The 24,259-nt window shown below is 38.7% G+C and overlaps 1 protein-coding gene and 1 pseudogene across 1 annotated transcript in view; both read left to right on the forward strand.

Moving 5' to 3' along the window:
* Positions 1-24,259, forward strand: part of LOC102170378 (serine/threonine-protein kinase TNNI3K) — a 339,117-nt gene that overhangs the window by 154,026 nt on the left and 160,832 nt on the right. The gene's annotated exons all lie outside the window — the stretch shown is intronic.
* On the forward strand, positions 2,112-2,858 carry LOC102170105 (annotated as a pseudogene).

Here is a 24,259-nt window from a genome sequence, read left to right on the forward strand (position 1 = left end):
ATAGGTCTTCATAGAACTGTTCAACTTCAGCTTCTTCAGCATTACTGGTTGGGGCATAGACTTGGCTAACTGTGTTATTGAATGGTTTGCCTTGGAAATGAACAGAGATCATTCTGTTGCATTTGAGATTGCATCCAAGTACTGCATTTCGGACTCTTTTGTTAACAATGATGGCCACTCCATTTCTTCTAAGGGATTCCTGCCTATAGTAGTAGATATAATGGTCATCTGAGTTAAATTCACCCATTTCAGTCCATTTTAGTTCGCTGATTCCTAGAATGTCGACGTTTACTCTTGCTATTTCCTGTTTGACCACTTCCAATACCCCACGTCCAAGGTAAGAGAAACCCAAGTAAGATGGTAGGTGTTGCGAGAGGGCATCAGAGGGCAGACACACTGAACCCATAATCACAGAAAACTAGTCAGTCTTGATCACACAGACCACAGCCTTGTCTAACTCAGTGAAACTAAGCCATGCCGTATCAGGCCACCCAAGATGAGCGGGTCATGGTGGAGAGGTCTGACAGAATGTGGTCCACTGGAGAAGGCAATGGCAAACCACTTCAGTATTCTTGCATTGAGAACCCCATGAACAGTATGAAAAGGCAATATGATAGGATACTGAAAGAGAAATTCCCCAGGTCAGTAGGTGTCCAATGTGCTACTGGAGATCAGTGGAGAAATAACTCCAGAAAGAATGAAGGGATGGAGCCAAAGTAAAAGCAATACCCAGCTGTGGATGTGACTGGTGATAGAAGCAAGATCTGATGCTGTAAAGAGCAATATTGCATAAGAACCTGGAATGTTACATCCGTAAATCAAGCATAGGTTAGTGGAGAGTTAAAGTAGCCCATGCCAGAAGTAATAAGGGTCTGAATTGAGGCAATGGCAGTGGGGAAGTAAAGGAATAAAAGGATTAAAGATCTATGGTGGAGATAAAATTGACTGGATTTGGTAACTAATCTGAAGTGAGGATCAAGAGGGGAAAAAATGGAAAGATATCAAGATACTATGGGTAACTGGGGAGATGATGATTTGTACATTAAGATACAAGTGTGTTGAAAACAGTTTCAACCATGTATGTTTGAAATGCCAGTGAAATAATCATCAATACTTTATGTAACATTGTGAGACATATGGTATAGGGCATTTGGAAATTGTCAGTAGTCTTACCGTTTTAGATGCAGAATATCCTGTTTCAATTTCTTGCTGTAATGGATTCTCTACCAATAAGGATAATCCTCCATTTCATGTTTGCTCACTTGGCTGACTTCCTATATTCCACACTCATCCCTCAACAGGCTTTCCAGTTTCTATTTTCTGAGACTTCCTAATAAATGTGAGTTTGTATTGTGACCAAGTACCTCCTAAAATGCATCATTTTCCTCCTTTATCATTTCTGAAACAAATAGATGAATTGCAAAGGGGCTACCCCGATGAGATGTTTAATTTGAGGCTTTAATTTTGTGAGTGTTGAGAAGCATAACTAAGGTTCAGGCAGTACCTAAATGTCTTCAGGAATACAAAATAAACTATTGTGTATCTAGAATTTTGAGAACATTTCCTACTTAAATACAGATCTCTTAGGGCCGCTCTTCTTTGTGACACAAGTGCCTGGCAGAAAAAAACACAACTTGTAGTCCTCATAGAGGTGGCAAGCAAAATGCACAGTTGATATTGTGACAAATAGGAGAACACAGTGTGTTGGCGGAGAGGTGGAGGTAGACGGGAGTGGGCCCTGGTTTTACATTTCTTTTATTCTCTTAATTGCAAGGCAGTTTTCTTCAATGTCATTCTCGATGATCTCTCAGGTATTTCAAACAGTGAGGAGAGAAAGGAACCCTGAATCAGATGGACATACAAATAGGATAGTAAAGACTTCTGGGGAAAATGTGAGCACAGAGAAGTTTTGAAATCTTAATTAAAAAGTTATTTATAAGCACTTTTCTGGATCAGCATGCCACATAATTATTTTTTTAATGAAAAAAAAAAAAAACAATAGGAGAGTGTTGCAGACCTGTGCTTCAGAGGGGAAAGTTGTTTCCACCTGGAGCACTTGTAAACATTGGATTGGCCTCTGATGGACAGAATTGTCAATTTTTTAATGAAGCATGGCTAGTGCTGAACAAGACAAGCTAGGTCAAGCATTTGAAGATGCTTTTGAAGTACTGAGGCAGCATTCAACTGGAGACTTTCAGTACTCCTCAGATTACAAAAATTACCTGGCTTTTATCAACCACCGTTCTCATATCAGAGGAAATTCCAACAGCTATGGTGTGCAGCCTGCAGAGGAACCTATCTATAATTGGAGAACAGTCATAAACAGTGCTGCGGACCTCTGTTTTAAAGGAAATATTCATCAATCTCTGGAGAACATCCCCGAAAACCAGCTGGTACAACCTGTTCTTCTCCAGCAAAAGGGAGGAAAAGGCAGGAAGAAGCTCCGACCGTTTGAATACCTTCATGAATCCCTATGTAATCCAGAGATGGCATCTTGTATTCAGTGGATAGATCAAACCAAAGGAATCTTTCAGTTTGTATCAAAAAACAAAGAAAAACTTGTCCAACTCTGGGGAAAAAGAAAAGGCAACCGGAAGACCATGACTTACCAGAAAATGGCCAGATCACTGAGGAATTATGGAAGAACTGGGGAAATCATCAAAATCTGGAGAAAGCTAACTTACCAGTTCAGTGAGGCCATTCTCCAAAGACTATCTGCACCTTATTTCTTGGAAAAAGAGATCTTCTATTCACAGTATGTTCAACCTGATCAAGGATATCTCAGTTTAAATAACTGGAATGCAAATTATAATTATACATATGCCAATTACCATGAGCTAAGTCACCCTGATTGCTAAATATACTCTTACATTTCATAATTTTCTGACATCAGAAGTCCCTACAAGTTTTAGGATTTTTCTCTAAAAGCAAATACTGAAAAAAAAACACTTCATGATTGCTATCTTTTATGACATAGCATATAGTCTATACTAACTTGGGGAGAAATTTTGCCAGCTCTTTAGAATGATTATCCCATTTGAAAGTATAGACTAAATGTCCTTCCTCTTACTAGTAACTATGCAATTATTTCTTTCTAGATTAATAATACCAGTGGAGACCATTTGATTTGCATATTGGTTAAACCTTATTTTCTTGTCATACACTCAGACCAAAAAAAAAAAAAAAAAAATCACTTTAGGATATGTCCAATAGCTTTAGCAACAGAGCAAAAACTGATTGCCTGTGATGGTGTTCCTGCTAAATTATATTCAGGGCTTTAAAAATTTCAGTGGTTAAAACTAGAACTAGTATATGATCCAGCAATTCCACTCCTGGATATATATCCAAAGAAAATGAAAACACTAATTCAAAAAGATACAATCTTTTTTTTTTTTTGGCGGCACTGTGTGGCTTGTCAGATATCAGTTTCCCAACCAGGCCTTTGCAGTGACAATGCCAAATCCTAACCACTAGACTACCAGGGAACTCCCATAGTGACATTATTTACAATAGCCAAGATATGGAAGCAACCTTCTAGCCAACAAGAGAATGAAGAAGATGTGGTACACACACACACACACACACACACACACACATACACACAGAATATTACTGGGCCAAAAAAGTGAAATCTTGCCATTTGCAACATGGATGGACCTAGAGGATATTAAGCTTACTGCAATAAGTCAGACAGAGAAAGACAAATACTATATGTTATCATTTATATGTAGAATCGAAAAATTGAAACAAATGAAAATAATGAAATAAAAGCAGACTTAAAGATATAGAGAACAAACTAGTTCTAAGATATAGAGAACAGTAGGGGGAGGGCTGGGGGGAGGGGAGCAAGATAGGCATAGAGGATTAAGAGGTACAGACTACTAAATATAAAACAGAAAAGATACAAGAATGTAATGTACAGCACAAGGAATGTAGCCAACATTTTAATAGCTTTGAATAAAGTATAACCTAGAAAAATATTGAATCCCTATGTAGTACATCAGAAACTAATGTAAATCGACTATATTTCTGTAAAATAAATAAAGATTTAAAAAATAAAAAAAACAATACACACACACACACAGAGGTGTGGCTCAACCATCAAGAATGAAGAGGGGGGAAAAAGTGAGTTTACTTCAAATAGTGATGGAGAAAGAGCTACTGGTGTTCAGGCCCCTGAAATGGCTATTTCAGACCAAGAAATGCAAATGAAAATTTCCCAGACACTTTCAGTCTCTTAGACAAAGTCTAAACACAGACGCCTGTTTGAATAAAAATAATATCAATAATCTCAGATATACAGATGACACCACCCTTATGACAGAAAGTGAAGAAGAACAAAAGAGCCTCTTGATGAAAGTGAAAGAGGAGAGTGAAATAGTTGGCTTAAAGCCCAACATTCAGAAAACCAAGATCATGGCATCTGTTCCCATCACTTCATGGCAAATAGATGAACAAACAGTGGAAACAGTGGCTGACTTTATTTTTAGGGGCTCCAAAATCACTGCAGATGGTGATTGCAGCCATGAAATTAAGATGCTTGCTTCTTGGAATTAAAAGACGCTTACTCCTTGGAAGAAAAGTTATGACCAACCTAGATAGTATATTCAAAAGCAGAGACATTACTTTGCCGACTAAGGTCTGTCTAGTCAAGGCTATGGTTTTTCCTGTGGTCATGTATGGATGTGAGAGTTGGACTGGGAAGAAGGCTGAGCGCCGAAGAATTGATGCTTTTGAACTGTGGTGTTGGAGAAGACTCTTGAGAGTCCCTTGGACTACAAGGAGATCCAACCAGTCCACTCTGAAGGAGATCAACCCTGTGATTTCTTTGGAAGGAATGATGCTAAAGCTGAAAACTCCAGTACTTTGGCCACCTCATGTGAAGAGTTGACTCACTGGAAAAGACTCTGATGCTGGGAGGGATTGGGGGCAGGAGGAGAAGGGGACGACAGAGGATGAGATGGCTGGATGGCATCACGGACTCGATGGATGTGAGTCTGAGTGAACTCCGGGAGATGGTGATGGACGGGGAGGCCTGGCGTGCTGTGATTCATGGGATCACAAAAAGTTGGACACGACTGAATGACTGAACTGAACTGAACTGAACTCCTTGGAAGGAAAGTTATGACCAACCTAGACAGCATATTAAAAAGCAGAGACATTACTTTGTCAACAAAGGTCTGTCTAGTCAAGGCTATAGTTTTTCCAGTGGTCATGTATGGATGTGAGAGTTGGACTATAAAGAAAGCTGAGCACTGAAGAATTGATGCATTTGAACTTTGGTGTTGGAGAAGACTCTTGAGAGTCCTTTGGACTGCAAGAAAATCCAACCAGTCCATCCTAAAGGAGATCAGTCCTGGGTGTTCATTGGAAGGACTGATGTTGAAGCTGAAACTCCAATACTTTGGCCACCTGATGCGAAGAGCTGACTCATCTGAAAGACCCTGAGGCTGGGAAAGATTGAATGCAGAAGAAGAAGGGGACAACAGAGGATAAGATGGTTGGATGGCATCACCGAATCAATGGACATGAGTTTGGGTAAATTCCAAGAGTTGGTGATGGACAAGGAGGCCTGGCATGCTGCAGTTCATGGGGTCACAAGGAGTCAGACATGACTAAGCGACTGAACTGAACTGAACAGAACAGAACTGAAGGTAAGTCAAGTAGCAAGTACTCACAAAATTGCTTTTTTTTTCTGCTTCTTTTGGAATTATTGATGCATTCATTCAGTAGATACTTATTGGGCTTCTATTAGGTTGAACCATATGAAATTGTTTCTGTTTTTTTTTTCTGTCAAAGTGGTTGCAAACTGACAATATCATATGTTTCAACGTAATACTATCTTTAATGGTGAAAATGTCTTTTATAACTGAAATCAATCAATATATATTTGCTGAACATGGAGTAGAGATTCAGAACCTCCCCAAATGTTGCAAATCAGTGGTAACAATGATTTTGAGTATGATGATCTCTTTGAGTGTTAACAGTTGGACAGACCTCAGGGATGCTGTTCTATCTTTAGAGTCCATCAAGTGAGAAAATGCATAACCAAGTTGGTACAGTATCAGTAACCCTTATAAACAATTTTTATCTATTATAGTGATGCTGCATATATTTGAAAAATATTAGCATATATATGCACATATGCAAATAATATATATACACATATATGTATATGTGTGGAACATGTAAATTTATATATTTAATCACTAGACAAGACTTAGTGCAAATTTGGATTGTTAGGCTATATTAGCCTTTTTCTGCCATTAGAGTGGTATCATCCACATATCTGAGGTTGTTGATGTTTCTCCCACCTATCTTGATTCCAGTTTGTAACTCATCCAGCCTGGCATTTCTTGTGATGTGCTCCACACATAGGTTAAACAAACAGAGTGACAGCAGACAGTTCTGTTCTACTCTTTTCTTAATCTTGAATCTTAATCAGTTGTTCCATATAGGGTTCTAACTGTTCGCTTCTTGACCCGCATGCAGGTTTCTCAGCAGACAGGTCAGATGGTCTGATACTCCCATCTCTTCAAGAGCTTTCCACAGTTTGTTATGGTCCACAAGTCAAAGACTTTAGCATAGTCGATGAAACAGAGGTAGATATTTCTCTGGAATTCCCTTGCTTTCTCTATGATCCAGCAAATGTTGCCATTTAATCTCTGGTTCTTCCTTTTCTAAACCTAGCTTGGACGTCTGGAAGTTCTTGGTTCACGTAATGCTGAAGCCTAGCTTGCAATATATTAAGCATGACCTTACTAGCATGGGAGATGAGTGCAATGGTCTGATGGTTAGCACGTTATTTAGTACTATCCTTCCTGGGAATTGGGATGAAGATGGACCTTTTCCAGTCCTGTGTCCACTGCTGGGTCTTCCAGATTTGCTGACATAATGAATGCAAAACCTTGATGGCATCATCCTTTAGGGTTTTGAATAGTTCTACTGGAATTCCATTGCATCCACTAGCTTTGTTAGCAGCAGTGCTTCCTAAGGAAGGCCCACTTGCATTCACACTCCAGAATGTCTGGCTCTGGGTGACTGACCATACCTCAGATATGCAGATGATACCACTCTAATGGCAGAAAGCAAAGAGGAACTAAAGAGCCTCTTGATGAGGGTGAAAGAGGAGAGTGAAGAAGCGGCTTCAAACTAAATATTAAAAAAAAAAATACTAAGATCATGGCATCTGGCCCCATTGCTTCATAGCAGATAGACCATGAAAAGGTAGAAATAGTGACAGATTTCTTCTTCTTGGGCTCTAAAATCACTGCGGATGGTGACTGCAGACATGAAATCAGGAGACGATTGTTTCTTGGCAGGAAAGTTATGACAAACCTAGACAGTGTGTTGAAAAGCAGACACATTGTTCTGCTGACAAGGGTCCATATAGACAAGGCTATGTATGGTCTTTCCAGTGGTAACATATGGTTGTGAGAGCTAGATTGTAAAGAAGGCAGAACACCACAAAATTGATACCTTCGAACTGTGATGCTGGAGAAGACTCCTGAAAATCCCTTGGACAGCAAGGAAATAAAACCAATCAATCTTAAGGGAAATCAACCCTGAATACACATTGGAAGGACTGATGCTGAAGCTCCAATATTTTGGTCATCTGATGTGAACAGCTGACTCATTGGAAAAGTCCCTGATGCTAGGAAAGATTGAGGGCAGAAGGAGAAGAGGAGGATAGAGGATGAGATGCTTGGATGCCATCACCAGTGCAATGGACATGAACTTGGGCAAACTTCAGGAGATGGTGAGGGACAGGGAGGCCTCGTGTGTTGCAGATCATGGGGTGGCAAAGAGTTGGACACGACTGGGCAACTAAACAACAAGGTTAGCCTTTTAAAGTTACAAATTGCAGAAAACCCAACCTCAGACTGGCTTAAGCAAAACAGGAAATGATTTTTGCTTACATAACTGAAAAGTCCACAAATAGATGTGTTTTAACCATGGCTAGACCAAGGATTTCAAATTATATCATCAGACTTGTTTTTCCCCATGTCTAGGCTTTTTTCCTTACTGACTTACTCATTCTTGGCTTTATTCTTAGTCTTCACCTGGTGGCCCCTGCTGCAGGGTAAATTAATCCTCCGGTTCCACATCACAAACACATGTCCTAGAATTGTGTATCATTGGCTCTGACTGGCCTTGCTGTGGCCTCATGCTTATTCCCGAGCCAGTCTCTATAGACAGGAGAATGTAATGTTCTAATTGGCCAGATAATTCATAAACCACTCCTAGAATCCTAGATGTACATGAACCTCATGAACTAAAAGTGAAGAGGGAGAGAAATTCCTAAAGGAAAATGAAGCCATGAGAATGCATGCTAAACAAACAAAAATAACAGTTTTCCAACAATGTAACCCCCATGAAATAACTCCATTGCCACTAGGGACAATGGCGTATGTGTTTGACATCACTGCTATAAAGATTATACAGTGAAAGATATTTGTATAGGCTTGCCTTGTTCTTACAGGTAATTGGCTTATTCGCTTGCTGGAGTTAATCGCTTCAGCCGTGTCTGAATCTTTGCAAGTCTGTGGATTGTAGCCCACCAGACTCCTCTGTCCATGGGATTTTCCAGGCCAGAATACTGTAGTAGGTTGTCATGCCCTCCTCCAGGGGATATTCCCAACCCAGGGATCAAACCCACGTGTCCTGTGTCTCCTAAACTACAAGTGGAATCTTTACCTCTAAGCCACTGGGGAAGCCCCAGCTTACTCCTTTATCCAGGAAGAATTAATTGAGAGTCTATTGTGTATTATGTTTTGTACCAAGAAATTCGAATTTAACTAAGATGCAGTTTCCATTTCAAGGAGCTCTAGGCCTTGACAAAACTGATGAGCACTCAGCCAATTGTTGGGAAAGTGTAACCAACTCTATACAGAGAATGTGAAAGAGCTCACAGGCACAATGATATTTCAGGTAGGACTTAACAGAATAAGAATTTTCAGCCAGAACGAAAAGTAAAACAACAATGACTAAAATAAGCCAGGGTAATTTGATGCTTTAGAGGGATTCCTAAACTCTTACTGCTGTATGAGTTGCGAGAATAGGTACATGAGGGTCAGAAGGGAAAACTTTGAGTGTTTACACATACCACAAACACAAACACCAATGAGATAAGGAAGGTTGGGAGCAGTTTAAAACATCATGAGCATTTATAGAAAAACCTTATACAACATCTCAGACCACTTGATAAGACAGCTTTTCTCAAGAGCTATTTAGCAGTGTGGTGTGTGTGTGTGTTTATTCGCTGTCATGTCCGACTCTTTGTGACCGCATGGACTGTAGCCCACCAGGCTCCTTTGTCCATGGGATTTTTCAGGCAAGGACACTGGAGTGGGTTGCCATTTCCTCCTCCAGGGGATCTTCCCAACCCAGGAATTGAACCCGTGGCTCTAACCATGTCTCCTGCATTGCAGGCAGGTTCTTTTACCCCTGAGCCAGGAGGGAAGCCTCATTTAGCAATAGAGAAGTCAATTTAAAAAGGGAGGAATAAAAAGAGTTTACCAGCACCTCTTGGTGAGAGATAGAGGACTAGGAAGAAATTCCGATTATTGCAGCAGTGTCTTTGAGAGCAGAGTACTGAACCATTTCAATTCTCATCTTATGAGGAAATAAGAAAATATCCGAAAAGTTTTGTGTGATTTTTGCAATCTAAGATAGAGCTGACCTCAGTAGCACTTAAGAGATAGGATGTTGGGAATATTTAAAAGTTTTAAACTCTTAAATTCAAGATTCACTTTCTTTTCAAAGTTGATGATGAGCCTTGTACTAAAAGTAAGTTTTTAAGTAGCTGTTCTGGACCAGCAAAGGGTTTTTTACTTCCATGCAGATATAGCTATGCGAGAGACAAACATATGTTTCCTTCTATAACATATTCAAATCCATTGCACACATATATAGGATACACTACTAAATGCCCATATTTGTTGATTTTTTTTCAGGTCATAGCAATTCTGGTACTTTGTACATTTCTTTGTGATGAGCTAAAGATTTTTTTAATGCATTCACAGTAAGAAAAAGATTTTCTAAAAACTTTTTATCAGTTTTAATACTTAACTATATAATCCAGCCCTTTGTAATTCACAAGTTATATTGAATCTTTAATAACACTATCAATGAAAAGGCATGTACCTGTGTGCATTTTGTAACAAAAAGCAAAAATATATAAATAGCTTGACATTGTTTGGTGAATTCTACTGCTCAGTTATGGGAAATCTAAATAATCCATACTCCATGTGAACAAGTTAGAAAAGAGCATTTAATGAGCTATGGAGGGAGGTATTTTCAGAGTAGTACACTCATTTTCATAAATGTTGCTTGAGAGGCAATTGCTCAAATATAATTCTCCCAATAGGGAGTTAAGAGAGATAATAACAGCTAAACACAGAAGGAGGTAACAAAAGAAATAAGATGTCAAATATAATCAGATCTGTCTTTGCCATATAAATTCAAATAATAAGATGGCTATGTAATTATTTTAAAACTTTGCTTATTTTATTTTTCAATATTAAATTCTTCAAGCAATGGTTTGCTAGTACATTTGGACTTTGGATCATCCATACTATTTGCATTTTGAGGGGAACTCATTATTTAAGAGGAAAGAATGCAATTTTGGATCTATCCCTGTTATTGCCATCCTAAATGATATTCATAAAGATGATACAAAATTTATATTGGTGTATATTGAACCCTGAATGATAAACTCACAATGGAATAACCTGAGTAGCTGCATCCTTCATGTTTTTAGTTTATTTCTTTATATTTTAATAACTAACTTTTATTCCATCATAGTCATCCAAGTGTATTTAAATCAAAATAGCACTGGATCAAGTGACCAGATTTCTTATATCAACTCTTGACAGTAATTTTTGTGACTCTTGGAAGTAAAGGAATGGAGCAGTATTAAGATGAAATTTCAGTGGGCAATCCAGTAAGCCTAAAGCCTGCCTTAATGGTGATTATATTGCTCTTCCTTTAGAAATCCCTGAGGAAGTTCTAGTACAAAGAACTGTGACAAAGGAAGGAATAGTAAGGAATTGTTAGCTCAGAATTTGCCTCCAAAACCTACTGAGAAACTTGTTTCTGCTGTGAACCATATGGAAAACTCATTTCCCCCATTCTAAGATATACTCTGAAGTCTTAAACAATGGAGTATCAGATCCATGGCTGAATGGCTGAGCATCACCCCTTCCCTGCTCCTGATGTGTAACACTGTAAATTAATCTTGCCTGGTTCTTAGCTTTGTATATTAGATTATAGACACTCTTTGAAAACGCCTGGCTTCCTTTGTTCCACAGTCTTTTTATGAATTCATCCATTTAAAACAGTAGTATTCTATTCTACAAATATACTTATTTTTCCATTTTAGTGTTGATGGGTATCTGGGCTATTTCCATAGCATGAGTATGCTGTGCTGAACATTCTTTACATGTCTCTTGGTGGTCATATGTGTGTACTTCTATTGATTATTTATTTGGAAATACAACAGGGAAATTCTCAAAGTGGGAAATTGACCCTTCAATTCTAGTCTCACATCTCTGTGTTTCCTTTTTCCTCTTTATCTTATCCCCTTAATTCTGCACTGATTTTTAACCATTTCATGTCTTCAAATAGACTTTTTTTAATGCTTTGTATAACTCCTCTCAGGCTTCCCTGGTGGCTCAATGGTAAAAAATCTGCCTGCCAAGCAGTAGACACTGATTCAACCTCTGGGTCAGGAAGATTTCCTGGAGAAGGAAATGGCAATCCATCCGAATAATCTTGCCTGGGACATCCCATGGACAGAGGAGTCTGGTGGCTATAGTCCATAGGGTTGCAAAGAGTTGGACAAAACTGAAACACCAAACAACATAGATCCTATCAGAATGAAGTTTGAGGTGCTATCACCAGAAGTGGAACTCTAAAGGCACAGCCTCTTTTAACTGATTTTTAATTTGTTAACATCACCTTTCATGTTCAATTCCATATAGCAGATAGGATTGTATTTTGTTCTGAATTTTCTTGTTCTGAAGTAACATTTGTTTCTCTCCTCTCCTGTATTACTGCCAAACTTTGGATATCTCACTGCTAATTTAATTAAGCATTGCTGAACATATAGTGGGATTCAACAGACATTTGATCAATAGACTCAAAACAATAGCAAGTTACCAAAGGGAGTAAAAAACAAGAAACATTGTACTGGCCGTAGCTATCAGAACACCTGCATAACAAGTGAAAATAGATCAGTGGCTTTGTTTATACAACACCAGACATTTAGATTTGAGGAAATTTCTAAATCATCTGCTGGGTTTTCATTCTTATGTGAATCTTTGGCATCACATACACAGCCACATGGAAACTGTTGTTCTTGCTAAGAATTCTTGGGCATAGTTAATGAGAAGCATAGTTGAAAGACTTGGCTAAAGTCCATGCTAATTACATTACTATGAATGATGGAAAACAAGCTGAGTATTTGTTTTCAAGTGTTGTGCTTCATTTTGCCTACATCCTATTCTCATTACCTTCATTTGAGTAAGGAATTGAAAATTGTTTGGTCTTATTTATGTTTAATCTATTTAAGGATGTATATCAGTCAAGAAGCTGGTTCCTACCCCCAATATCCTGCTATATGAACTAGACCCACTGCTTCCTACCCATGCTTATGCTTTAGTTGTGCTTCAAGTCAGGATGTTTGGATAAGGATTATAAGAAGCTAATGCCTCTCACCGAGGAACAAAGGGTAATACATATCTGAGTCACCTAGAAAGATCTTATTAAATATGAATTCTTACTCCTATTTCATCACCCCCAAGGGTGTATCAGAATCCATACCTACCATTGCCACTAACCTATTGAGACTTACCACCTTAGAAAATATTGGCTTAATATTGCAGTCTTATTTGCTTTCTTTCCCCCTGTAATTATTTCTCTAGCTCTCTGTATCTGTTCAATTCCATCACTATTGGTAGCTTAACTTTTTATATCTAGTGTCTCTTAACTCCAACCTTTCTTCCCAGCAATTTTGATCCTTTATTTTGATCCAATATTTGACACTGCTTGCTAAGTTCCAAGAGCCCCATCTTATTATCTTGGCCTATGCCAGTGGTTCTCAGACTACTATCTGGAGGACTTATTAAAGTACTGTTTCTAGACTCCATTCTCAGGGCTTCTAGTACAGTAAGTCTGGGTTAGAGCCAAACTTTGCATTTCTAACAAGTTCCCAGGTGAGACTGATGCTGCTAGTTTATTAACCAGACTTTGAGAACCACTGGCCTATACCAATCCCCTAAACTTTTCCCTTTATATGAATCACTTATGTTTTGGGCTCTAATTCTTATGTGTATTTACAGCCCACTGTATGCCTGCTAACTAAACTCCCAATTCTAACTCAGATCTGTGTGTTTAGTTGGTTGGTTGGCTTTGGCTTTCTTAGACCTGAAGAACAACCAGAGCTCTGTTAACTTATTTAATTCATTATTCATATTATTAATTCATTCCATGATCATCAGTATTACTTCATGCCTAGTATGTGACATTCATTGTCTATGCAAATGAGAAAATGCTTGCTTTATTATAAAGAATGTTATAGTTTAAGAGGGAGAGATCATTAAAAAGCTGATGACAATATAATACAGTAAGTTTTATGATAATGTTAAGATCAAGTTCTACAAAAACACATAAATGAGAGATCTAACCCTGACTACACAGGAGCAGAATAGACTTCTAGATAGAAAAGGTGCCTCAGTTGTGCCCTGAGGTACGAGTTGGAGTTATCCAGTCAATGGATAAAGTCAAGACACACAGAGAGGGTGGAGCATTTACAAATAACTGTGAAAAACTGAAGAATCTCAGTGTGATTAATCAAAGGGTATTAAATGTGAGTCTAAAAAGAACATGAGGCTAAAGAATTAAGCATGTGCTAAAATATACGAGGTTGCTGAGGTCAAGCAAGGGAGTATGGATCTGTAGGGAGTAGTTGGATTTTAATCAGGTAGATGATCTGATTCTCAAAACCTATTTAGAATTAGAAAGTAGTGGAGAGTACTACTCTTAGGGAAATAAGCAAAGATCTAAGTGAATAACAGTGAGAAAATAAACCAAAATAATGAAAACTGATATTCAAAAAACTAAAGAGATTTTTTAAAACTGTTAATGAAAACAAAAGAAAAATCAAAAGAAAAACAACAACAACAACAAAACTGTTAATGAAATATCCCGTATACAAAAAAGAAAACTCTCAAGGACCACTTCACTGTCTATGGCAGAACCAATAGATACACCAGGAGGAAAAATTGAACAGGTTAGTTAGATAAAAGAATGATGGTTCACTTCAGTTGAGTCGTTCAGTCGTGTCCGATGCTTTGCCACCCCATGAACTGCAGCATGCCAGGCCTCCCTGTCCATAACCAACTCAAACCCGTGTCCACCCAAACCCATGTCCATTGAGCCAGTGATGCCATCCAACCATCTCATCCTCTGTCATCCCCTTCTCCTCCTGCCCTGAATCCCTCCAAGCATCAGGTCTTTTCAAGTGAGTCAGCTCTTCACATCAGGTGGCCAAAGTATTGGAGTTTCACCTTCAACATCAGTCCTTCCAATGAACACTCAGGACTGATCTCCTCTAGGATGGACTGGTTGGATCTTCCTGAAGTCCAAGGGACTCTCAAGAGTCTTCTCCAACACCACAGTTCAAAAGCATCAGTTCTTTGGTGCTCAGCTTTCTCTATAGTCCAAATCTCACATCCATACATGACCACTGGAAAAACCATAGCCTTGACTAGACGGACCTTTGTTGGCAAAATAATGTCTCTGCTTTTTAATATGCTCTCTAGGTTGGTCATAACTTTCCTTCCAAGGAGTAAGCGTCTTTTAATTTCGTGGCTGCAATCACCATCTGTAGTGATTTTGGAGCCCAGAAAAATAAAGTCTGACACTGTTTCCACTGTTTCCCCATCTATTTGCCATGAAGTGAGGGGAACAGATGCCATGATCTTCATTTTCTGAATGTTGAGCTTTGAGCCAACTTTTTCACTCACCTCTTTCACTTTCATCAAGAGGCTCTTCAGTTCCTCTTCACTTTCTGCCATAAGGGTGATGTCATCTGCATATCTGAGGTTATTGATATTTCTCCCAGCAATCTTGATTCCAGCTTGTGCTTCCTCCAGCCCAGCATTTATCATGATGTACTCTGCATATAAGTTAAATAATCAGGGTGACAATATACAGCCTTGACATACTCCTTTTCCTATTTGGAACCAGTCTGATTGTTCCATGTCCAGTTCTAACTGTTGCTTCCTGACCTACATATAGGTTTCTAAAGAGGCAGGTCAGGTGGTCTGGTATTCCCATCTCTTTCAGAATTTTCCACAGTTGATTGTGATCCACGCAGTCAAAGGCTTTGGCATAGTCAATAAAGCAGAAATAGATATTTTTCTGGAACTCTCTTCCTTTTTTGATGATCTATCGGATGTTGGCAATTTGATCTCTGGTTCCTCTGCCTTTTCTAAAACCAGCTTGAACATCTGGAAGTTCACAGTTCATGTATTGCTGAAGCCTAGCTTGGAGAATTTTGAGCATTACTTTACTAGCGTGTGAGATGAGTGAAATTTTGCAGTAGTTTGAGCATTCTTTGGCATTGCCTTTCTTTGGGATTGGAATGAAAACTGAGCTTTTCCAGTCCTGTGGCCACTGCTGAGTTTTCCAAATTTGCTGGCATATTGAGTGCAGCACTTTCACAGCATCATCTTTCAGGATTTGAAACAGCTCAACTGGAATCCCACCACCTCCATTATCTTTGTTTGTAGTGATGCTTTCTAGGGCCCACTTGACTTCACATTCCAGGATGTCTGGCTCTAGGTGAGTGATCACACCATCATGATTATCTGGGTTGTGAAGATCTTTTTTGTACAGTTCTTCTATGTGTTCTTGCCACCTCTTCTTAATATCTTCTGCTTCTGTTAGGTCCCTACCATTTCTGTTCTTTATTGAGCCCATCTTTGCATGAAATATTCCATTGGTATCTCTAATTTTCTTAAAGAAATCTCTAGCCTTTCCCATTCTATTGTTTTCCTTTATTTCTTTGCACTGATCACTGAGGAAGGCTTTCTTATCTCTTCTTGCTATTCTTTGGAAATCTGCATTCAAATGGATATATCTTTCCTTTTCTCCTTTGCTTTTGCTTCCCTTCTTTTCACAGCTATTTGTAAGACCTCCTCAGACAGCCATTTTGCTTTTTTGTATTTCTTTTTCTTGGGGATGGTCTTGATCCCTGTCTCCTGTACAGTGTCACAAAGCTCCGTCCATAGTTCATCAGGCACTGTATCAAATCTAGTCCCTTAAATCTATCTCTCACTTCCACTGTATAGTCATAAGTTTACAAAATATTTTTTAGATGAAAAGAAAGAAATGTGATTTTTTGTAATCAACTGTTAAGTTCCCTATAAAGATTTGAGAGTCCCTTGGACCCCAAGGAGATCCAACCCAGTCCATTCTGAAGGAGATCAGCCCTGGGATTTCTTGGGAGGGAATGATGCTGAAGCTGAAACTCCAGTACTTTGGCCACCTCATGTGAAGAGTTGACTCACTGGAAAAGACTCTGATGCTGGGAGGGGTTGGGTGCAGGAGGAGAAGGGGATGACAGAGGATGAGATGGCTGAATGGCATCACTGACTCAATGGATGTGAGTTGGAGTGAACTCCGGGAGTTGGTGATGGACAGGGAGGCCTGGCGTGCTGCAATTCATGGGGTTGCAAAGAGTCGGACATGACTGAGTGACTGAACTGAACTGAACTGAACTTAAAGATTTGAGTAATATTAGAGTGAGCCAACTAATGTAGTATTATTCCCTTATGATTTTCAAAAAGTAAACTGAGTGCTAATTTGGATTTTTTACATCTGAATGTTGATGTTCTTCTTTTTAATTAATTTATTTTTAATTGAAGAATAATTGCTTTACAATATTGTGTTGGTTTCTACTATACATTGACATCTTCACATTTACTTATATTCATTAATTAGTTTCTGCTAATTAGTTGCTGCTATAACAAATAACCACAAATTAATTAACTAAATGAATGTAAACTTATTACTTCACAGTTCTATGGAAGAAAATTTGGGTTGGCTTGGCTGAGGCTTTTATTTTTGGAAAAAGAAAAAGAAAGTACAAAAGGGTGCCAGTCAATTAGGCTTTTATTGGGAGGCTCTGGGAAGAACCACTTCCAGAGTCATTCAGACCCAGTCCTTGTGGTCATAGGACTAAAGTGCCTGCCAGTTAGAAGCTTCCTGTAGCTCCTAGAGACCTCTCTCTAGTCCTGATATGTTGACCACTACATTTCAGAGGCAACAAGGCACATCAAATCCTTCTCATGGATTTGATGAGAAGCTCATCAAATTTGATGGGAGCTCTCTGGCTTCTGCCATATCTCTTCTGCTTCCAACTGAGAAATTTCTGGACTTTTAAGAGCTCTGGTGGCTACATTGAGCTCTTCGAGTCAGTCCAGGATAATATGTATATTTTAATGTCTGTCATCTTAATTACATCTGCAGAGTCCTTTTTGTCACATATATAATAATTAACATAGTCACAGTTAAGGGGATGAGAGTGCGGATATCTTGGGCGGCTTATTCTGCCTACCACAACTCCTTTAGGCCCTTCCATTTACTAAGGTAAATAGAAATTGTGGTCCAGTATGGATGGCTTATGCCGTTTACCATTGTCAGTGCAGAATTTCTCTGCTTCTCCACTCTTGACACAAACAGTTTCCATAAATAGGCTGCATCAGACTAATTGCTTTATGATTACCTTTTTTCTTCTTTCTTTCTTCTCCACTTTTGTCACTCCATTTGTCAAAGTTAGCATCGTTAGTATCACTGAAAATGCATTTCTGTCAAAGCTGCATACAATAAATCAGTTGTTGATTTGAGCTCGTTTTAAGCTAATGAACACACAAGATTAGTATGTATATTTGAAGGCATGGTATTCGATGAAAACCAAAGTTAATGAGAGAATCAGTGAAGATTATTTGCTCACATTTTTGCCACCCCCTCTCCACTGAAAGTCAATATTGCATGACAAATAATTCAACTATTGATGATGCAGTTAATCTACACTAGAAAGTCTACCAGGGGCTTCTAAATATGCTATTAACTCAGAACTCCTTGGAAGATGTAATTGTATAATATCCTTGATTGCCGTTATTATGTTGCTTTGTCTTCCAGCAGGGATTTCTGCCATATCAGATACACAGAAATGTAATTCTGGGACCTAATGTGAAAAGGAAATGTGATGGCAGGAATCAATAGAAATTAAATTAGTATTATATTGTTTTACAATTATAAAATTATAATTTTATAACTGTATAAATTTATAAATTATTATATAATTATAAAATTTTGTTGAAGGAACCATTTTTTTAGGTCTTATGATTGTGTGCTAAGTCGCTTCAGTCATGCCCAGCTCTTTGTGACCCCATGGACTATAGCCCACCACGCTTCTCCATCCATGGAATTCTCCAGGCAAAAATACTGGAGTGGGTTGCCATGTCCTCCTCCAGGCTATGAAGAGGTAGACTTGACTGAGTGATTAACATTTTCAAAGTCTTATGATTAAAGATTTGCAACTTTGTATTTGGTACAATCACAGGTTTTATTGTTATTTTGTTTTTTCTGAAAAAATATATTGGAGTAGAGTTTAGCTGGATCCTATGTCTTCTCCAGACTCATGCCCTGTCTTCACTTTGAAATACTTGAATTTTCATTATTTTCTTTTAGTGTTACAGAAAACAAGGAAGCTCAAGCCACATTCCTTGATGATTTGGAAGAATTCAGCAAGACAAATGATTATCAGAATACTTCTCCCATCTTTGCCAGTATTTTTCTGGTTCTCATTTTTAAATCTCTAGAAGAGAAGAAATTTATTTTCTGTAAACCTAAATCCTTTAGTGTTAGAGATTGAGAGAAATACTTAGCATGCCAGGAAGATGAAAAGTACTATGCCCAACATAAAAAACCATTGTGCTCCAAGTATAGAGACTGTTACAATCCAAGAGGAGATGATGCCTTCTGATACCTGACAACTCTCTCTGGTCTCTAACCTTCATTCCCATTCTGTATTAAGAATTGCACAGGATGGTACAAAATAGAACCTCTTCTTAGGTCCCAGTGAGAGAAGATGTTGGAGCTTTTGGTTTCTGTAGACCTGCTAGAGGCTAATATAAGGAGACACCTCTTATGATACCTAAATAGGGAGAAAGACGGAACTCTGGCATTTGGGTAGCCACCTACTCATTGTGCAGACCCTGTTGGGTGTGCCCATGGTTATTACCAAGTTTTTGTCTCTATTCCACGATGTCACTTATCCTTGTAGATCTCTTTCACAAATGTGAGCTACTTTACTCTCTGCCTGTCTCCGCTTGTACCACTACCACCCCCATGGCCAATATTATAACCATTCATCTCCAAGAAATCCTTAGATTCCTAAAAACCCCTCTTTTACCACTTGAAGAACAAGGTGATTTTCTCTCTACCTGCCACACTGTAATGGCTAGACATGAGAGCCTTATACTTCATAGTAACCAGTCAAACTTGCTTCCTACCAAAAAGTTCTGTGGGTATGTGGGTGGGATTCTGAGTACAAAGCTGATGACAGTTTTTCAGTATGGCTTGTTTTTCTTATGATGGATTGACTTTAGAAAGGCCCCTTTTTTGTTCAGTCACTCAGTCATGTCTGACTCTTTGCAACCCCATGGACTGTACCATGCAGGGCTTCCCTGTCCTTCACCATCTTGCAGAATTTGTTCAAACTCATACCCATTGAGTCAGTGATGCCATCCAGTCATCTCATCCTCTATCATCCCCTTCTCCTCCTGCTCTCAATCTTCCCCAGCATCAAGGCCTTTTTCAGTGAGTCAGCTCTTTGCATCAGGTGGCCAAAGTATTGGAGCTTCAGCTTCAGCATCAGTCCTTTCAATGAATATTCAAATATTCAAATATTTCCTTTAAGACTGACTGATTTGATCTTCTTGCTGTCCAAGGGAGTCTCAAGAGTTTTCTAGCACCACAGTTGGAAAGCATCAGTTCCTTGGTACTCAGCCCTCTTTATGGTCCAACTCTCATATCCATACATGACTACTGGAAAAACCATAGCTTCAACTACCTGGACCTTCGTTGGCAAAGTGATGTCTCTGCTTCTTAATACACTCTCTAGGTTTGTCGTGGCTTTTCTTCCAAGGAGCAAGCATCTTTTATTTCCAAGGCCATTAGCTATCACCAAAATGCTTTTATCTCTGCCATTTAGTGCTCGTGGGCAATATCAAGTATTCCATTTTATTCACTCCCACTTTCTTCTTCTATAAAAATTGAAATTAATATTGCCATTTGCCCAGCATTCCTGCTTCAGTGAAGACTGATTGAGGATATGTTTCTAAGATACATTTCACACTGCCAAGCATGTAACAGATATAACAAATATGTCTCCTTTTCTCAATTCTCTCTTTCTTACTTTTGTCAAGTATGCATTCTTATTTTTCCAGTCATTCATTCTCTCTAGGCAGTTATACATCTACCCTTCATATTTTATCCTCCCATAAATCAAATTTAGAAAATACAGACCCCTAATTTTGTGTTCCTTATTAATCAAGCAAACTCAAGTTAGTCTCAGGTCATAGGCCTAGAATGTTAAATCCTTCTTTGTTTGGTGTGTCTTGATAAACAAATCAAAAGTCCCTGCTTCAAATCCAAATGCAGCACAGTGTTAAATTTTGCAGTCCTTCAGGCTAAGGCTGCAGTTTGACATTGAACTTGACAATTTCATAATGCAAATCTGTGTAAGTTATTTTGTGGTGTTGTACATTTTTGTAGAGAACCTATTTTAACTCATCATACTGCTGCTGCTGCTAAGTCACTTCAGTCGTGTCCGACTCTGTGTGACCCCATAGCCGCTCCCTCATCCCTGGGATTCTCCAGGCAAGAACACTGGAGTGGGTTGCCATTTCCTTCTCCAATGCAGTAAAGTGAAAAGTGAAAGGGAAGTCACTCAGTCGTGTCTGACTCTTTGCAACCCCATGGACCACAGCCTGCCAGGCTCCTCTGTCCATGGGATTTTCCAGGCAAGAGTACTGGAGTGGGTGCCATCACCTTCTCTGTTAGCTCATCATACATACCCATTAATTAGAAAAATCTTTCTCTTCGTTATATGTAAATATAGAAGGCTTCAAGAAAGTTGACACTGATCTAATGCCTCTACATAGCAAGAAGAACAAAGGCTCTGCTTAGTGCCAGGTTTAACTACTGCTCCATCAAATAAAATAACATCGGCATAGCACTTTGAAATCTATAAATACTTTTCCAATCATTACTCATTTGATCTTCTCAACAACCTGTAAAATAGTCAGGAAAGACACATTTATCACCAGTTTATACCTGAGGAAACTGAGGCTAAGAGAGTTTCAGTTCAGTTCAGTTGCTCAGTCGTGTCCAACTCTGCGACCCCATGAATCACAGCTCACCAGGCCTTCCTGTCCATTACCATCTCCTTCCTGTCCGTCACTATCCCCCGGAGTTCACACAAACTCACGTCCATCGAGTCAGTGATGCCATCCAGCCATCTCATCCTCTGTCGTCCCCTTCTCCTCCTGCCCCCAATCCCTCCCAGCATCAGAGTCTTTTCCAATGAGTCAGCTCTTCGCATGAGGTGGCCAAAGTATTGGAGTTTCAGCTTTAGCATCATTCCTTCCAAAGAATACCCAGGACCAATCTCCTTTAGAATGGACTGGTTGGATCTCCTTGCAGTCCAAGGGACTCTCAAGAGTCTTCTCCAAAACCACACTTCAAAAGCATCCATTTTTCGGCGCTCAGCCTTCTTCATATCCATACATGACCACAGGAAAAACCATAGCCTTGACTAGATGGACCTTAGTCGGCAAAGTAATGTCTCTGGTTTTGAATATACTATCTAGGTTGGTCATAACCTTTCTTGCAAGGAGTAAGTGTCTTCTAATTTCATGGCTGCAATCACCATCTGCAGTGATTTTGGAGCCGAAAAAAATAAAATTTGACAGTTTCCCCTTTTCTCCCATCTATTTGCCATGAAGTGATGGAACCAGATGCCATGATCTTCGTTTTCTAACTGTTGAGCTTTGAGCCAACTTTTTCACTCTCCTCTTTCACTTTCATCAAGAGGCTTTTTAGTTCCTCTTCACTTTCTGCCATAAGGGTGGTGTCATCTGCATATCTGAGGTTATTGATATTTCTCCTGGCAATCTTGATTCCAGCTTGTGCTTCTCCAGCCCAGCATTTATCATGATGTACTATGCATATAAGTTAAATAATCAGGGTGACAATATACAGCCTTGACATATTCCTTTTCCTATTTGGAACCAGTCTGTTCCATGTAACTGTTTCTTCCTGACCTGCATATAGGTTTCTCGAGAGGCAGGTCAAGTGGCCTGGTATTCCCAGGTTACTCTAACTTGTTTTTTCCATTTTTTGCCATTATTTTGAAATATATTGAAGGGGTTCTTTATTGCTTTGGTTTTTCTTAAGGTTCCATTCATAATGCTTTGAACTATGTATTCTATGGCATATAAATATTTTATTTCATATTTCTGATTGTATTTGTGTATATCTCAAAATTTTATGTAGAACTTTTGAAGATAAGATTTTAGTATTATTGGCACTTGGATAGTATAGTGACTTTACTGTGAAAGCCAGTGAGTAAATCTGAAAGAGCATTCCAACTGATTCAGTGGTTATTCCTAGATACTCTGAAAAACACAGGTTCTTTGGAAATACCTCAACAACTGGCTTCTATGAAAGATGCCTAAGCATAAAGTTGTCTTAGTAAAAGTAATTTAAAGCACATGTGAAAACGATCTTGTTTTAAAATAATTCTTGACTGATGAATATGATAATGGGATTCTATATGATGAGTTAATTCTGGATGGGTATTAGAGAACTCAAGCTTCTAATCACATCAGTAAAGGCAATTTCTACTTTTTAATCATATATTTCCATCTATAGACTCTCACCTCAAAATATACAATTAGAGTAACAATTAACTTCCAATTACTTATTAGCAGGTGGATTCTTATTCACTTCCCCACCAGCAAAGTCCCATGATGTCTATCTTGGCTTCCCAGGTGGAAAAGCGGTAAGTATCCACCTGCCAAAGCAGGAGATGCAGCTTCCAGGAAGATGTCCTGGAGTAGGAAATGGCAACTGGCTCCAGTATTCTAGCCTGGAAAATTCCATGGACAGAGGAGCCTGGTGGCCTAGAGTTCATGGGGTAAGAAAGAGTCAGACATAACTGAGCACACATACACACACACACACACACACACATAAATTAATACTTCCTAGAAATGTTGTTTTAATCCCCCTCCCAAATCAACCAACAAGTTAATATAAGTGGAAATTATAACTGTGCCTTAAGTCTGACTGTTAATCCTATTTTCTCCCTCCACTACTTTAGTCTCCATCAATATTTGAATTTATCAAATTTCATGAGAGTATAAATGTTGTATCTCTTAAGAAATAGAAAGATATACTTAATTTCTAGCAGAATAAGAAATTTCTATTTTTATATGCATTTCACCCTTGACCTCAAGTTATACTATAGTTCTTTCATCAACTGGGTTTTAGACCTTGTCCTGTATTCTCTTAAGAGCTTACCAGCTGTAAAATTAAGCCATGAAAAACCAGATATAAACTTGACATAAGAGGAGAATGGGGGAAAAAAAACGTAGTATTCCTTCCAAGATATAGTAGTATAATAGCCAAGATGATGAGATAACCGTCAAATGCCGATGGAGATCTTGAATTGAGATTTATTCTTTGAAGGCCTAACTATCCTCTTAGGGTGCTCTCAAAATCAGTAGTATCTTATGAGTGATCACAGCCTGAGACTGGCTTTGAATGATCCCACCACGAGTTTCAAACAGACTGATTTCTTTCAGTGCTCACGCATGTCCTGTGGTGATTAAGAGATTGTTATAAAGAAAAGGTTTCTCTCTTTGGCAAATGGTGGGTCATTGTGGAATTGTTTTTTTTTTTTTTTCTTTTGTCTTTATGTAGTTTTACCTTAGAGCATACATTGCATGCTAAGTTTCAGGGCTGGAAGAGTTCTAATGGTCTTCTGCGTTTCAATTTTATAGCATTAAATTGAAGTTTCTGGCAAAATGCATAGCATCACTAACTCTATCAGCTGCTAGGCTTTTATGATAACTCTATACTGTAGGTTTTTATATTTGAAGACTTCTCAATGAAGGAT

The sequence above is a fragment of the Capra hircus genome, chromosome 3 (genome assembly GCF_001704415.2).
Source record: "Capra hircus breed San Clemente chromosome 3, ASM170441v1, whole genome shotgun sequence".
NCBI classification, from domain to species: Eukaryota; Metazoa; Chordata; class Mammalia; order Artiodactyla; family Bovidae; genus Capra; species Capra hircus.